Here is an 18,466-nt window from a genome sequence, read left to right as displayed (position 1 = left end):
AAACGGGTCAAAAGACAAACCAGGTCACATACCAAGAGGTCCAAGAACAGGGAGGGAACACTAAAGGAAAACACTGAGTCAAGATGGGAACAGGGGAAAACAGAGACATGGGTTCAAACAGCAAACGCAGCAGGACCGATCAGAGCAATCAGTCACCTACAGCAGCACTAGGCAAAAACTATAACTGACATCGCCTGCAGGAAGCAGCGGCAATAAATAGCCAACCTGAACCCAGACAGAGGCTGAGAAAGGTCAACTCCCGACATGACCAGACTGGGAAAAAGGGAAAACAGGACTCAGAACCCGGTCTGGATCATGACACATGGGCAGCATGAACCGGAGCCTGGTTGCCCAATAGCTTCGAGGTATATTTTCCTCTGAAGCGCTCTGCTGTGGACCATTCTGGATGTCTCTGTTAGGGCACAGTAAGATGACCGCATAGATGATTGTATCGTAGTGCAAAGACTGGCCGGCGGCTCTCCTCACCTGAGCGTGACAGCTGCATAGAAATACAGGCTGTAACGATTGAGTCAGGGGAGCTACCGGCCAGTCCAAGCATTGTGAAACGATAGTTGTTCGGGTTGTACAGCCGTCTGACTGCGCCCTTATGATAACACTCTGGTTGGTACTATTCATAGGGACTCGCGCAGTGGTACTAGACGTAAGGGCTTTATAGCCAGCTCTGCTTATAGGACCCACCCATTACATTGGAGTATCTTGGCTTACACTTTTACAGGGGCACTGTGACATCCCAAGGAGCGGTCTGTATTTCAGAGTATATAAAATTACCTTCAGTTTATTGAGTTGGCGACTATAATGTTCGATAATGATGATTGTAAGGGTCAAGATGCAAAATTCGAGGAAATGCAGGAAGTGGAAGTAAGTGACCTGACTCTTATCAAGTAGCTTGAATTAAAGGCACCTCTCTCTATAGCAATGTCTTAGAGCAACGTTCCCCAACTCAAGAGCCACCAACAGGTCATGTTTCCAGGATTTCCTAAGTATTGCCCAGGTGATAATTCCATTATATGTGCAATTCTAAGGAAATCCTGATGACCTGATCTGTTGGTGGCTCGTTGAGGAACACTGCCTTATTGAGGCTATGCCATGGAAGAGGGCTCATTTTGGGCTCCTCTTCCTTCCGTTATCTATTGGTAATCCCATGCTGCTCCTTGTAAAGGAGAATGGAGCAGCTATCATATGGCAGCCTAGCCTCTTTGCATTTCCTACACTCATATGTTTTGGCATAAAGCACCGGAAACTTCATATGACTCTCCTGAACACTAAACTTCCATTTAGAAAAGACTTGGGTTTAAAACTAATGGCACTGGGTTAAAATCCCCAGAAGTGAGAAAGGAGTTCAGGGTTGATCCCTACCGTACAGTGGGGGGGAAGGTAAAACCATGTTGCACCCCTCCTAAATTACCACCCACTGATCTGACAACTGCTCCATTTGGTGATGTAGGATCGGAGTAGATGGCAGTCTCTCTTTCCTTTCCTTCTAGTTTCTGTATAATTACATTATATGTACGGTATCTCCCAATTTACCATATATTTACTGTATATATTACAGATTTTTTAGGTTTTCCTTGATTATTTCTGTAACCCCCCATCCGTGATGTAATGTAATCCACACACATGTGTGGCCGGCTCTGCCCAGCTCTTCTCGGTTTTAGCGGCTGCCATCCTCCGGTGTGTATCGCAAATCGAGGGTCAACAATCATCAGCTTTACCATATATATTGCATTAAATGTGATTCCAGAGATGAGAAGAAGGAAGAAAGCAAATTCTATGGTAGTAAATAATGTTGACACCAGCTGTAGGAGCAGGTTACCAGATGTATCGCACATTACACACAATGTGCTTTCAATGTGTTTTCACCTCTGCAACCTCAAATCTCTTTGCTGGGGAAGATGCAAACTGTGAGAATGAAAACAAGCCATAAAAAGCACAGATCCTGCCATGCTCCTTGGAAAATAGAAGTAAGTAATCCGGTGTGGTTGCAATGGACTTTCTGTAACCACAGAGAAACTCGGTAACTTAAAATAACTTTTTTTTCCATTGAAATTGCATCAAATTTTTTTTTTCGTCAGTAACAGAAAAAAAAACATCCCAAAATAATAAATATAAAAAGAACATAATAATAATAAACATATGTAAAAGTATAATAGAATATATAGACGATATGGACAGAACTTGATGATCTACCTATAGGAATGTGTTTGGCGGGGTCTGAACCTTGATACTCCCAAACCTGAACCTTGATACTTTTGTGTTGCCATTCTCCGAGACTTGTCATTTTTTATTTTTGCTGTTTTTATTGTGTTTTTGGCTGAGGAGCTGCAACCGGAAAACGTCAGCTTCGATCTTTTTTTTAATCCATATAAGGTTGTTTCCCGAATGGGTTGATTCATTATATATTTTCATGGATCGGACTTTTAGAGATATGATGATACTAAATATGTTCACTTTTTCAATTTTTTATTACTTTATTTTGAGGGGGAAAAAAGGGATAATCAATTGTTTTATTTATTTTTTTTAGAAAGATTTTTTAATTTTTACTTGAGTTTTTTAGTCTTTTCAGGGGACATGAATCTATAGTATCACAATGTACAGTGAAAATCACAATATCCTATGAAGTCTAGTCTGCGAATGATCTTTACAAGAATACCAAAATGGTGGCACTGGGGTCTTCATTAAGCCCACAGCTGTCATGGCAAACCATCGGCACCCAGCGATCGAATCAACAGTGTAATTTAAGTGGCTAAACAGCAGCGATCAGAGCTAGCTCAGGTTGCTGCTGCTAGAGTCTGATGTTGGCTGTATAACACAGCCAGCACTCGCTGTGTATAGAGCAGGCCCAGCTCCGTAGCCTGCTCCCTACATGTAGTACAAGTACACAACACATTAGGAAGGGGTTAATGTGTGATAGGTGAGATTGCCAAATTTCAGATTTTCCAGAACAGTGCCCCATCTCGCAGTACAGGGTTTGGAGACATGGTCGCGCATGGGCAACTCTCTTCATTCACTTCTGTGAGAGTTCTAAAAATTGTGGAGCAGACCTACCTGTTATTTATACAACTCTAATAGGAAGAAATGGCTAGGGTTGCGTGTGTGCAGTCAACTTTTCGAACAAGGGTTTGGCCGATAGTTTGGCCGGCAGCTATGTAGCCCAATTTTCCCATACACAGGATCGCTCTCTCAGTCGAGTGCTCCTTTGTTCTCTAAGGGAGAGCCATAGCATTTAGCATGGCAATATTGAAGTAGGGGTATTATGGTCTACTGGTGCAAGGAAAAGATAGCTGATAGAGTGTATGCATATCAGTCTGCAGTAATCTTCTGAGCTCCCCCTAGTGGTGACTGCTGGCGGACAGATATTTATCATGTCATTCAGAGGGGGAATTTATAAAGGGTTTTGCACCAGTTTTCTGGCATAAAAAAAAATCACAATTTTAGTTTCACACTAGTGATGAGTGAGAAGTAAACTGCTGGGTCCATCACTATTTCATACCCTTTTGCAGAAAAATTTGCATCTTTTTGCTATTTTACGAGACTCTCGACACTTTTGGGTGGGAAAGCAGGTGTGGTTGGCAGTATAAATAAGGATTAAGCCAGACAAAAACTTTTTAAAAAGTTGTCCAAAAACGTCACAATTTTCCCCCAGTAGGGGTGAGGTGTAAGAAGTGTAGGAACAACCCAAGACAGAAGTGTTATATGTCAACATGCGCCAAAATTTATCAAACACTTTTAGATACTTGGACATGTTTGGTGCAAATTACGACAAAGCGCCCACAAGAGAAAGTGATTTAAATAATCCCCTATGTCTATACATAAACTTATCGATGATAGCCCATGTGCCGCAGTCAACAAGTGATACAATCCTGAGGCTTACAACAAGGCGTTTGGTAAATGTGAGATGTAAAGAAACAGTAGGGGGTAAAACAAGGGGTTTTCCTTTCTGACAGGTCCGGGTCAAGTACGCCTGGCATTGGTGTTGTACACTCTAAATAATGTAAAGAAAAGGTTCCTTTAAGAAAAATAAAATGGAGATCAGATGTAGTTCGGGGAATATGGCGTCATTATCTAGCGTCTCGAGAGTGAGGAAGGCAACAAAAGGCCCCAGTGTACAACAAGGTGGAAGTAAAGAGAAAATCACTGCATGGAAAAGGCATATTACAGGAACTACGAGGGGGGAGGGGAGACGTTATATGATATCCTCACACAGTTATACTAAATAACCGAGCCAGGAGGAAGGAATAGATATATTAATATATTATCGCGTCTCTGTATGATGCTATATTATATACACAGTGTAATGTGATGCTATTTATTGTATCATCTATCACATATCTATTTATCTATAATTTATCAACTATCTATCTACAGTAACTTAAAAAAGTATTCATACCCCATGAACAGATTAGATATTAGAAAAAACTTTTGGACAGTGAAGGTGATCAATGAGTGGAGCAGGCAGCCACGAGAGGTGGTGAGTTCTCCTTCAATGGAAGCCTTCAACCAGGGGGTGGTTTAGTGAATCCTGCATTGAGCAGGGGGTTGGACACGATGACCCTGGGGGTCTTCTTAACTTTTCGAAATTTTTTCAATTCATACCCAAAAACTTAAACTTAAATTTATTTTATATTGTGGTTTTATGTGACACCAACACAAAGTAACGAGCATTTGTGAAGTGTAAAGGAAATTATACTTGGTTTTCTAAATATTAAAAAAATATAAATCTGTAATTGTGAGGTACAGTATTACCCCCCCCCCCCCCCCCGAGTCAGCCGGCATCCAGCCAATATAGTTGAATTGCGATAAAGTGCAAGGGGGGCCACCATCGAGTCTCCCTGCTCTGCCACAGAGTTTAACTGCGCATGTCCATACAGTTGTCACAAAAAATTGAACTTGGGTTTAAGTTGGCAAACATGCAGCACATAACCACATGTTCACATTGGCAATTAAACAGACAAAACCTACAAAAAACTAAATGATAATATACTCTGCTGTAACTAAATAAGTAAAAATAGGCACAGTCAACAGCCGAGCTTCAGATGGGCCCTTCAGTTTTCGGGACACGTGGCGACCGCAACCCTCTGCCTCTACTGGAAGGTGAACTTACACTCCAGTCTTAAGTCTTTTCCAGCCTCTGACAGGTTTTCCTCCAGGATTGCCATGTACTGAGCTCCATATCATCAACTCTAACCAGCTTCCCTGTCCCTGCTGAAGAAAAGCGTCCCCACAGCATGATGTCACCACCACCATGTGTGATGGTGGGGATGGTGTTTTCAAGGAGATGTTCAGCGTTAGTTTTCTGCACAAAAAATTCTACTTTGCTCTCATCTGACCAAAGCACCTTCTTCATTATTCTGTAAGTATCCCCTGCATGACATGTGGAAGAAGGTGCTCTGGTTAAATGAGCCAAAAGTAGAAGTTTATTGGACCTACATGCCCTTATAGATGGCTTAGGAGGGTTCATTCTACTGACTGATGCTCTTTAATACCATTGGTATTGCAGGTGCTTAAATAAAAAAAATGATGGATGAATGGATGGATGGATGGATGGATGGACGGATGGATGATTACCTTTTGCAGTCAATGAGGTGGCGACGGAAGAGAAGTCTAACTGGCATCTCCTATCCCAGGGCTTGGAATTATGTCCTCAGGGCTGAGGGTTGTCAATCAAACCAAATTGGCAGGATAAGGGCACAGGCAATTTGCCTTCTCTACCATATCCTTCTGTGCAAGAAGGTAATTAGCATGTGTTGCCATAAGAAAGCACAGAAGGGGCCCCATTTATCGAGTGGCCAAAAACTGGCAAACACCTGACAGGCTATCTTCATGGATTGGAACATGGTAGGTGTAATGTCAAATCAGCTGTTACTAATATTACAGAAAAATATTTTTTTTTAGCTTTTTATTTACAAAATGTTTTACTTAAAATCTGGTAAATTACCGTAGGTTATATCTCTTAGGTTATATCACTAGAATTGCCGCTCTGTATGTGCTGCACAATATCTATACGTATGGCGGTGATCGTGTCCAAAGTGGTAACCTTGGACCTGTACATTTACACATCTGTAAAAGGTTAAGTTCTCCATTCCCTACAGTGAGCTTCTTGTTAAAGAGACGGCACCGAGGCTCAGCCATAAGAGAAAGCTGAACTTTTCTCCCCAGCGACTTCTCCGCATGTTTTCTTAATAAACCCGCTCTGGATATGACCTTCCTGTGTTCTATCTCTGGCACAGAACTCTACATGCCTTATCTGCTTTCATGGGCTCCTTGTGAGATTTGGGTTACCCTTTAAGGTGTGAAGTCTCCAGTGCCGACAGACACTCAAAGAGTAACTATTGTTTATATCTGTAATATATATATATATATATATATATATATATATATATATATATACTGTATAAATAATAGAAGTGTACCTACGTTAAAAAGTATAGACCTCTACATTCTTTGTGGGTGGGAAAACTTTCAAATTCCCCACTTCCCCATTTGTGATTTTATATATATATACTAGCTGTACTACCCGGCTTCGCCCGGGTTAATGACTGCTGTTAGCAAAATAGAATGTGTTAACAAAAATTTATTCTGCACACAAAAACCACAAAACAAATAGATAGAAATGTAATTATTAAAAGGCAAAAACTAAGCAAATAGAAGCATTTCACAACATATATTAGCTTTGTTATACTGAGAATGTCTTTGTTGCCTATATTAACCAATCAGAGCTCAGGTTAATTAACTGTAGCAAAATAGAAGCTGAGCTGTGATTGGTTGCTATTGGCAGCCTGATAAATCCCCAGCCAACAGGAAGCCCTCCCCCCTGGCAGTATATATTAGCTCACACATACACATAATAGACAGGTCATGTGACTGACAGCTGCCGGATTTCCTATATGGTACATTTGTTGCTCTTGTAGTTTGCTTATTAATCAGATTTTTATTTTTGAAGGACAATACCAGACTTGTGTGTGTTTTAGGGCGAGTTTTATGTGTCAAGTTGTGTGTGTTGAGTTGCGTGTGGCGACATGCATGTAGCGACTTTTGTGAGATGAGTTTTGTGTGGCGACATGCGTGTAGCAACATTTTGTGTGTTGAGTTGCATGTGACAGGTTAGTGTAGCAAGTTGTGTGCAGCAAGATTTGTGCATGGCGAGTTTTGCGCGTGGCGAGTTTTATGTGTGGTGCATTTTGAGTATGTGCAAGTTTTGTGTGAGGCAACTTTTGCATGTGGTGCAACTTTTGTACATGTGGCAATTTTTCTGTGTGTGCAAGTTTTGCATGAGGTGAGTTTTCCATGAGGTGAGTTTTGCACGTGTGGCGAGTTTTGCGTGAGCCTAGTTTTGCATATGGCGAGTTTTGCATGTAGCGAGTTTTGAGTGGTGACTTTTGTGTTTCGACTTTTATGTGGCGAGGTTGGTGTGTGTGTGTGGTGAAATGTGTGCTGAGGGTGGTATATGTGTTCAAGCACGTGGTAGTGTGTGGCGCATTTTGTGTTTGTGTTCATATCCCCGTGTGTGGTGAGTATCCCATGTCGGGGCCCCACCTTAGCAACTGTACGGTATATACTCTTTGTCGCCATCGCTCTCATTCTTTAAGTCCTCATTGTTCACATCTGGCAGCTGTCAATTTTCCTCCAACACTTTTCCCTTCACTTTTTCCCCATTATGTAGATAGGAGCAAAATTGTTTGGTGAATTGGAACGCGCGGGGTTAAAATTTCACCTCACAACATAGCCTATGACGCTCTCGGGGTCCAGACGTGTGACTGTGCAAAATTTTGTGGCTGTAGCTGCGACGGTACAGATGCCAATCCCGGACATACACACATACATACATACACACATTCAGCTTTATATATTAGATATACCTGTATGTAATCTCCTGTATATAGTATATACCTGTGTGTCATCTCACCTATATATAGTATATATCTGTGTGTCATCTCCTGTATATAGTATATACCTGTATGTCATCTCCTCCTATACATAGCATATACCTGTGTCATCTCCTCCTGTATATACTATATACCTGTAGGTAATCTGCTCCTGTATATAGTATATACCTGTGTGTCATCTCCTCCTGTATATAGTATATACCTGTATGTCATCTCCTCCTGTATGTAGTATGTACCTGTATGTCATCTCCTCCTCTATATAGTATATACCTGTGTGTCATCTCTCCTGTATATAGTATATATCTGTGTGTCATCTCCTCCTGTATATAGTATATACCTGTGTGTCATCTCCCCTGTAAATAGTATATACCTGTGTGTCATCTCCTGTATATAGTATATAGCTGTATGCCATCTCCTCCTGTATTAGCCCTCGTTCACACGTTATTTGGTCAGTATTTTTACCTCAGTATTTGTAAGCTAAAATGGCAGCCTGATAAATCCCCAGCCAACAGTAAGCCCACCCCCTGGCAGTATATATTAGCTCACACATACACATAATAGACTGGTCATGTGACTGACAGCTGCCGGATTCCTATATGGTACATTTGTTGCTCTTGTAGTTTGTCTGCTTATTAATCAGATTTTTATTTTTGAAGGATACCAGACTTGTGTGTGTTTTAGGGCGAGTTTCGTGTGTCAAGTTGTGTGTGTTGAGTTGCGTGTGGCGACATGCATGTAGGGACTTTTGTGAGATGAGTTTTGTGTGGCGACATGCGTGTAGCAACTTTTTGTGTGTCGAGTTGCATGTGACAGGTTAGTGTAGCAAGTTGTGTGCAGCAAGTTTTGCGCATGGCGAGTTTTGCGCGTGGCGAGTTTTATGTGTGGTGCCTTTTGAGTATGTGCAAGTTTTGTGTGAGGCAACTTTTGCATGTGTTGCAACTTTTGTGCATGTGGCAATTTTTCTGCGTGTGGCAATTTTTCTGCGTGTGCAAGTTTTGCGTGTGGCGAGTTTTGCACGTGTGGCGAGTTTTGCATGTGGAGAGTTTTGCGCGTGGCGAGTTTTGAGCGGCGACTTTTGTGTTTCTACTTTTATGTGGCGAAGTTGGTGTATGTGTGGTGAAATGTGCACTGAGGGTGGTATATGTGTTCGAGCACGTGGTAGTGTGTGGCGCATTTTGTGTGTGTGTTCATATCCCCGTGGTGGTGTGATTATCCCATGTTGGGGCCCCACCTTAGCAACTGTACAGTATATACTCTTTGGTGCCATCGCTGTCATTCTTTAAGTCCCCCTTGTTCACATCTGGCAGCTGTTAATTTGCCTCCAACACTTTTCCTTTCATTTTTTCCCCATTATGTAGATAGGGGCAAAATTGTTTGGTGACTTGGAAAGCGCGGGGTTAAAATTTCACCTCACAATATAGCTTTGACGCTCTCAGGGTCCAGACGTGTGACTGTGCAAAATTTTGTGCCTGTAGCTGCGACGCCTCCAACACTTTTCCTTTCACTTTTTCCCCATTATGTAGATAGGGGCAAAATTGTTTGGTGAATTGGAAAGCGCGGGGTTAAAATTTCACCTCACAACATAGCCTATGACGCTCTCGGGGTCCAGACGTGTGACTGTGCAAAATTTTGTGGCTGTAGCTGCTACGGTTCAGATGCCAATCCCGGACATACATACATACATACATACATACACACACACACACATTCAGCTTTATATATTAGATATATATATATATATATATATATATATATATATATATATATAATTGTCTAAGGGGTACTTCCGTCTTTCTGTCCTTCTGTCACCGTTATTCGTTCGCTGATTGGTCTCGGCAGCTGCCTGTCATGGCTGCCGCGACCAATCAGCGACGGCCACAGTCCGATTAGTCCCTCCCCTACTTCCCTGCACTCACTACCCGGCGCCCGCTCCGTAATCTCCCTCACACAGGGTTAATGGCAGCGGTAATGGCCCGCGGTGTAACGGGCTCCATTACCGCTGCTATTAACCCTGTGTGTCCCCCAACTATTTACTATTGATGCTGCCTATGCAGCATCAATAGTAAAAATATGCATATTAAAAATAATAATAATAATTAAAAAAAAAAACCTGCTATACTCACCCTCCGCCGCCTTTCTCGCTCCTCGCCACGCTCCCCGGACCGCTCCATTACAAGCGTCAGCTTGCGGTGAGGTCCCGTCCCAGGGCTGGTGTGCGGCAAGGACCTGCCGTGACGTCACGGTCATGTGACCGCGACGTCTTCATAGGTCCTGCTCCCACCAGCCCTGGCACTTGCAATGGAACTCGGCTTCAGGAAAATGGCCGCCGCGATCTCGATCTGCGCACGTGCGGCATCCCGCGGCCATTTTCCTGAAGCCGAGCACTACCATCTGCACAGGATCCCAGGAAGAGGAGAGGCGGGACGCGGAGGAGCAGCGACAAGAATGGTGAGTATGATACACTACAAGGGGCCCTCGGATCGTTAGGTGAGTATGTTTATTTTTTATTTTTTGGCCCTGTGACATACGTGCCTCGGTAATATACTACGTCACTGGGCAATATCCTACGTGGCTCTGCTGTATACTACAAGGCTGGGCAATATACTACGTGGCTGGACAATATACTACAAGGCTGGGCAATATACTACAAAACTGTGCAATATACTATGTGGCTCTGTGCAATATACTACGTAGCTGCGCAATATCCTACGTCGCTGTGCTGTATACTATGTAGCTGGGCAATACACTACGTGGCTGGGCAATGTACTACGTAAATGGGCAATATACTACATGGACATGCATTCTCTACAATACCCGATGCATTTGCATCGGGCCACCATCTAGTATATATATATATATATATATATATATATACTGTATATATATATATATATATATATATATATATATATATATATATATATATATATATATATATATAGGAAAATAAGTATTTGATAACACTGCCAGTTTTGCAAGTCTTCTCAACTACCATGAATGGAGATGTCTGTAATTTTTATCGTAGGTACACTTCACCTGTGAAAGACAGAATCTTAAAATAAAACCAGGAAATCGCAAGGTATGATTTTAATTAATTTGCATCTTATTGCATGAAGTAAGTATTTGATATAATAGAAATTGAAGACCCATCTTCAAAGCTCTTATTGAGATAAGGAGGTTGTTGGCCAAAATCTTTGGATACATGACCCATCCATCCTCCCTTCAATAGTAGTTGACCTGTCCCTTTTGTAAAAAAGCACCAACAAAGTATAACGTTTCCCCCACCATGCTTCATGGTTGGGACGGTGTTCTTAGGGTTGTATTCATCCGTCTTCTTCCTCCAAAAAATTCTATTTTGGTCTCGTCTGACGACATAGCATTCTCCCATGCCTCCTCTGAATCATCCAGATGGTCATTGGTGAACTTCAAATGGGCCTGGACATGTGCTGGTGTGAGCAACAGGACTTTGTGTGCCCTTCAGATTTTTAATCCATGACGGCCTAGTGTGTTACTAAAGGTAGCGTTTGAAACTGTGGTCCCAGCTCTCTTCAAGCCATTGACCAGGTCCTCCCATGTAGTTATGGGCTGATTCCTGACCTTTCTCAGAATCATCCTTACCCCATGAGGAGAGTTCTTGCATGGTGCTCCAGACTGAGGAAGAATGACGGTCATCTTGTGTTTCTTCCATTTTTAATAATTGTGCCAACAGTTGTTACCTTCTCACCAGGCTGCTTGTCTATTGTCCTGTAGCCCATCCCAGCCTTGTACAAGTCTACAATTCTGTCCCTGGAGTCCTTAAACAGCTCTTTGGTCTTGACCATGGTGGAGAGGTTGGAGTGTGATTGAGTGTGTGGACAGTTGTCTTTTATACAGGTAACGAGTACTCACAGCAGCAATTAATACAGGTAATAAGTGCAGAGTAGGAGGCTTCTTACAGAAAAACTAACAGGTCTGTGAGAGCCAGAATTCCTGCAGGTTGGTCGGTGATCAAATACTTATTTCATGCGATAAAATGCAAATTAATTATGTAAAAATCCTACAATGTGATTTCCTGGTTTATATTTTTAGATTTTGTCTCTCACAGGTGAAGTGTACCTACAATAAAAATTACAAACCTTTCCATTCTTTGTAACTTTATAGATCGGCAGAGTATCAAATACTTATGTTCCGTGCTTTGTATATATATACACTCACCGGCCACTTTATTAGGTACACCTGTCCAACTTCTTGTTAACACTTAATTTCTAATCAGCCAATCACATGGCGGCAACTCAGTGCATTTAGGCATGTAGACATGGTCAAGACAATCTCCTGCAGTTCAAACCGAGCATCAGTATGGGGAAGAAAGGTGATTTGAGTGCCTTTGAACGTGGCATGGTTGTTGGTGCCAGAAGGGCTGGTCTGAGTATTTCAGAAACTGCTGATCTACTGGGATTTTCACGCACAACCATCTCTAGGGTTTACAGAGAATGGTCCGAAAAAGAAAAAAAATCCAGTGAGCGGCAGTTCTGTGGGCGGAAATGCCTTGTTGATGCCAGAGGTCAGAGGAGAATGGGCAGACTGGTTCGAGCTGATAGAAAGGCAACAGTGACTCAAATCGCCACCCGCTACAACCAAGGTAGGCCTAAGAGCATCTCTGAACGCACAGTGCGTCGAACTTTGAGGCAGATGGGCTACAGCAGCAGAAGACCACACCGGGTACCACTCCTTTCAGCTAAGAACAGGAAACTGAGGCTACAATTTGTACAAGCTCATCGAAATTGGACAGTAGAAGATTGGAAAAACGTTGCTTGGTCTGATGAGTCTCGATTTCTGCTGCGACATTCGGATGGTAGGGTCAGAATTTGGCGTAAACAACATGAAAGCATGGATCCATCCTGCCTTGTATGGAGCATCTTTGGGATGTGCAGCCGACAAATCTGCGGCAACTGTGTGATGCCATCATGTCATTATGGACCAAAATCTCTGAGGAATGCTTCCAGCACCTTGTTGAATCTATGCCACGAAGAATTGAGGCAGTTCTGAAGGCAAAAGGGGGTCCAACCCGTTACTAGCATGGTGTACCTAATAAAGTGGCCGGTGAGTGTATATCAGTAGTGCAAGTGAAATTAATTAACTTTGTAACTGAAATTATTCAAGAAATTTGCTTCTTTCTCCTCTTTCATTCATGCTCAAAATTCTTATTTCACGGGTAAAGTCTGTCTTCAATGAATATAGACTTTCCGATTACTGAGATAGGACTTGACAGTGGGTACTCATAAAGCTCTTTGGAGAACTACAACTGACATTTTAGGAGAACTTGCAGCAGAATGTGTCTGTTCCTCTAGCTCCTCCCCTCTCCATAGAATGTCTATGTTCCTCTAGCTCCTCCCCTCTCCATAGAATGTCTATGTTCCTCTAGCTCCTCCCCTCTCCATAGAATGTCTATGTTCCTCTAGCTCCTCCCCTCTCCATAGAATGTCTATGTTCCTCTAGCTCTTCCCTCCTCCATAGAATTTTCAAAGCACCAACTGCCATCTCCTATCTCAGTAATGGGGAAATCTGTCTTCTGAAAAAGTAGATATCTCTGATAAGATATATTACAAAGTTGCTTAATTTTGTGCATATTATTGGTTTACAGCATATATACACTTTCTTAAAGTCTTTATTGCTTTTCACAGGTTGCACAACACTAGAACGAACTCATAAACATAAATCCTTAGTCTTGTCCAGGCGCTATCTAAACAGAACAGACCCAGGCTACTCATATGTGGCTGAGCTATTCTATGCTCGGTCAAACAAAGCAGCTATTGTCCATGGCAACCACTGATACTTGTGGTTCTCTGCCCGCGGCCTGTGCAGACTTGTCTCGGAGAGGGATTCTGGCTTGTGTCTCTCTATTCGACACCAAGACACATCCAGTCTGGTCAGTTCCCCCAGCTGACTGCCTTAGATGAACACCTAGCCTGTTTATATGCCGAGTTAGCCTGGTGCCCTAATCAAAGCCTGGAGAGCTAGGATTTAACCCTAGCCTACCTGGCATTTCAGCACATTCTGATTTTGGCGGCAATTCCATCTCAGCGACTCTGCCTATAGTAGTATATTATTAGAAGAATAAACCATAAATAATACCTAATTATTGAGGTTTGAGTTACTCTTTGCCCAATTTCTCAAACCGGGTGCTAATCCCCATCGGTCTACCATTCTATTAATTGTCAAATCCAGCCCTACGATGTGCCGCATGCAGGGCCGGCTCCAGGTTTATGGGGGGCCTTGAGCAACATAGTCTTTGGTTTTGATTTTTCCTCCTCACCTACCAAGAGCTATAACTATTTTTATTTTTTCTGTTGATAGAGTTGTATTGCGACTTGTTTTGAAGCTTTTATTTTGTGGTCATATGACTTTATGATCTCTATTTATTCCATTTATTGGGAGGCATATAGCCAAAAAAACAACAGTTTTGGCATTTTTCATTTTTCTTTTCGTTTTAGCGCTGTGTTCCCCACATGGGACATATATTCTGAAATTTTATTATTTTGGACTGTTACGGACCCTCTGATACCAAATATGTTTTATATATACATATATTTTTTTTTTTTATGTATATATATAATATTTTGATTTGTATTTTGTGAAAAGAGGGGCTGATATGAACTTTTAGATTGCTTTATTTTTTATATTATTAATTTTTCATTATTATTTTTACTATTTTTCTTCTTTTTTTTTTACATAGTTTTCCGGTCCTCCTAGGGGACTTGAGCCTGCAATAACTTGAGCCTGCAATCTCTTGATCACTTGCGCACTACTGTGCAATAATGTAATATTGAAGTGTATTGCAAAGTACACAAACATGGCAGACACAGAGGCCTGTGACAATGTCATCGCGGGCCCTTGCACTGGTGGGCTCTGTAAGGGACACCTTCCCCCCAATTTCCAACCTCTTAAATGCCGCTGTCACAATTTAGCATCTAAGCGATTAAACTGCTGTGATCGGAGCAGTGGGTACATGTACGGCGGATGTCACCAACTAAAAGCTGGACAGAGTGGGCCCCCAACAGGACCATGACCGCCAGCACATGTATGGGTTTGGCAACCTTGGCCCCATTCTTCAATTATGACAAAATAATCCTTTATCCCAGAAAAAGTCCATTATACAAAACAAATCTCCACACAGATCACAAATCTAACCTGACCAACTACAACACCCAGCGGATCACCACTGTACTTTTTAAGAAATGAAGCTCTGCTCACAATTCTATGGCCGCCCTTATTGCAAATTTTGGTCAAATTCGACAAATTCTGTGGTGGCCTTTATTGCAAATTTTTGGTCAAATATACCAAATTTGCCCTAGTCTTGTTTCTGCGGAGGGAGCCGTGATCATTAGCGACTTCTCTTATGATGCTAGTGCCATATAGAAAAAGCATCTTAAGAAGTTTAGACTTTTGCAAATAGGTTTTTGCGGCAATTTGGATGTAGTTATAGGTTGGCTAAAGAAACCGCTCTAGAAAAACTTTAACAATTTTAGTAGCAGGTCAAAAATCAACATAGTAAAAAATTACCGTAGACTTAATTAAAAACAAACAAACATGAAAAACACTTTTTTTTCCACGTAACATGCGTTTCTATTGCATTTTTATGACTTTGTTAATGTTTTGGGAGTTTTCTTATGTCTTATGTGTTTTTTTTATGTCATTTTCATTTAACAAATTATGGACTTAAGAGATTTCTTTTTGAATCACGTGATTTGTAATGTGAAAAGAATCCTATAAAAATCTTTTTTTCAATACAAAAACACCACAAAATTCCACCGCCGAATAATGCCACCAAACACCAAAAACAAAAACACACTTGCAAATCCATCTAAAAGGAAAATTGTCTTAGTTGCCCATAGCAACCAATCCGAGATCGGCTTTCATTTCTTAAACCGGAGTGATGACATGAAAGCTGACCTGTGATTGGCTGCTAAGGACAAAAAAAAAATCATTTTTTTTATATAGTTTCAGCCTATGTAACTAGGATTGTTGACCATAGCAACTGATCGGCTTTCATAGTCAGAGCCGCACCATGGCAACCTGACTGGTTGCTATTGAAATTTAGCCTCTTTTTGAAGCCAATGTGACTGTCTCCGTATAGCTCTTGTTTTTGTGTCGCCATTTTCTTTTTGATTTTTCCGTCAATAAAGCTGTATAGGGACTTGTTGTTTTCTATGTGGCGAGCTTGGATCACTATTTATGGTATTTTGTTGAGGGGTGATGCGGTGTCTGATTAAAAAAAAGCAATTCTGAAAAAAAGGGGTTTTTTTTTTTTTTTTTTGGTTTTATGTTGTTTACTGTACTGGGTAATACATTTTGTATTTACATAAATCGCACTTTTATGGACACAATGAAACTAAAAATGTGTATTTTTTTATTTCTCTATGTTTAAATTAGGTTTATATATATATATATTTGTTGATAAATTATCACTTTATTTTTCATTCCCCTACGGTATTTGTACCTGGTATGATCACTTGTTCTACATACTGCAACACTTAAAGAGTTATTCCCGATGTCACGGATGGATACTGCCTGTAAAAACAAACACCTTTGGCAATTTACTGCTTATTAAAGTTTGTTGACATTAACATTTTTTTTGTTTACAGCTCGTTGCCTAGGAAACCGACCACCACAACTATCTAGCTTGTAAGCACTGTATTGAACCTGGCCAGTATTAGTGGGTAACAGCGCTATCCAGCCATCCTGGGCCAGCTTTAAAAAAAAGTATTGATATCTCAACGACGACTGAAAATTTTAACAAGCAGTAAATTGCAAATTTGTATTTCCAAGGACTATCCAAAAGCATCCATCTATGAAGATGGGGAATAATAACACTTTAAGTATTGCAATATATATTCAAAAATTATATTCTCAGATGAAAACCATCCACAGGCTGGCGGAACCAAGATGGCGGTGATGAGGCCTTCAGCAGGCTCTCATCTGGGTGGTAACCATACCCACTGTCAGTCATAGTGGCAGCTAAGTGGTTAAATAGCTACAATCGCAGGTGATTGGGACTCGGCTATTGATTCTGCTCCATGCATGCAAACCCTGGCACGATAGCACAGTTTCATCCATATGCTCCAAGGTGTTAAGACGGAAGATTTATTAATTCAAAAATGCAGAGAATGATCCAATTATATGATGTAATATGAGAGATATTAAGTCTCCGGCTCGGATGGAGTGCAGTCTAGCGGCCTGCGATGGGTCACTTACTAACACTCACCCTCTGGTTTACACATCACCATTCATCCCAATCAGCCACGACACGGCGCTACGTAAAATATAATCCCATCTGGATGATACAAGCGAGAAGAGTCATTTACCAAACATTGCAGAAAACCTCCTCCCTCCACTTATTAAACCTAGCAACAGCCTATGTCATCTGTCAAAATAATGCGCCTCCAATCTCAACGTCCTACGACGAAGACCTGGACTTCTCCGACACATCATCCGTTACTAAAGCAGTCATTGACGTTCATGAAAACCGGGTTAATAGACTCCAAAGATCTGTCAACTCCAGCTGAGTTTGCCATACGTAACTGAGGAAAATTCCTTAAGAATAAGTAACACACTCACTCTGCTACACCTCGTCATAATGCAAAAATAAAAACAGCCGCCATACATAAAGACAAGTCGTCAACAGATGTGACACCTCTAATGTCTTAAATACAGTTATTCACCGGTAGTGGGAAAAAAAATGAATATTGAAGTAGCAGAGATGACTTTGTCATTCTTAGTGCATCATGATACTTCTAGATATACGGAAAAGTTACAGATTCCGTATGGATGTGATATCACCAGATGACAGACTCAGGTCTCCTACATCTGTAAACTTTAAAGTCAAAGTTTTCCGGGGAAAAAAAAATCCTGAGAACTCACCGAGTCTGCGGAGTGGGAGAAGTCATAGATCCGTGAATGGGGACTTTCACAAAGCAGCAACAGATGGAGGAGGCTGGAGACAGGAAAGACTTTTTCGGATGCTCGGGTTGGAGTTTTCAGGAGCAGCGACCGGTAGAAATGTCTATGTGTAGTATGGATGTTCCTCTATGAACCGGTGGTAAATGTGGATGTATTGCAGAGTCCTGTGCTTCTGGATGGAGAAAGATGTGAACTGACTCAGTCGCTGGCAGTGGTCTCAGCCCAGAGTATGAGTCTATCCTCTTCTCCAATCATAGATGAGGGAAAACCGACCAGAGTCCTCCCAGACTGAAACTTCCACAACTGCAGCATCATATACCCCACAGACCACCACACAGGAGCCTGGAAAACAAACCCCAGCACGAAAGCTCAAAAGGGACCGAATGTGGACTGTATACATTCCTCTGTATAAAGCCGCAGAGATAAAAGCCAACGAAAGCACATAAACTAAAAGAGATAAAAAGCAGAAAAAAACACATAAAAAAAACATAAAATGGTAAAAAGAAAAACGCAAGTGTGAAAATTAACATTTATAAAAATTTACTTTAAGCCTATATACTATTATAGTTTATCCATGCAATAAAAGAGATTCAAAATAATAAAAAATTCCTTAAATTTAGTAATAA

General features: G+C 41.4%; 1 protein-coding gene across 1 annotated transcript in view; it reads right to left on the bottom strand.

Moving 5' to 3' along the window:
- ERG (ETS transcription factor ERG) overlaps positions 1 to 18,018 on the bottom strand; it is a 325,494-nt gene extending 307,476 nt beyond the window's left edge. The window contains exon 1 of the mRNA XM_077278929.1: positions 17,802 to 18,018. The gene's annotated coding sequence lies outside the window, so the exon portion shown is untranslated. The remainder of the gene's footprint in view (positions 1 to 17,801) is intronic.
- Positions 18,019 to 18,466: the final 448 nt, after the last annotated feature.

The sequence above is a fragment of the Ranitomeya variabilis genome, assembly GCF_051348905.1.
Source record: "Ranitomeya variabilis isolate aRanVar5 chromosome 1 unlocalized genomic scaffold, aRanVar5.hap1 SUPER_1_unloc_1, whole genome shotgun sequence".
NCBI classification, from domain to species: domain Eukaryota; kingdom Metazoa; phylum Chordata; class Amphibia; order Anura; family Dendrobatidae; genus Ranitomeya; species Ranitomeya variabilis.
Note: the sequence above shows the minus strand (reverse complement) of the source record. Positions and strands in the feature narration are given on the sequence as shown.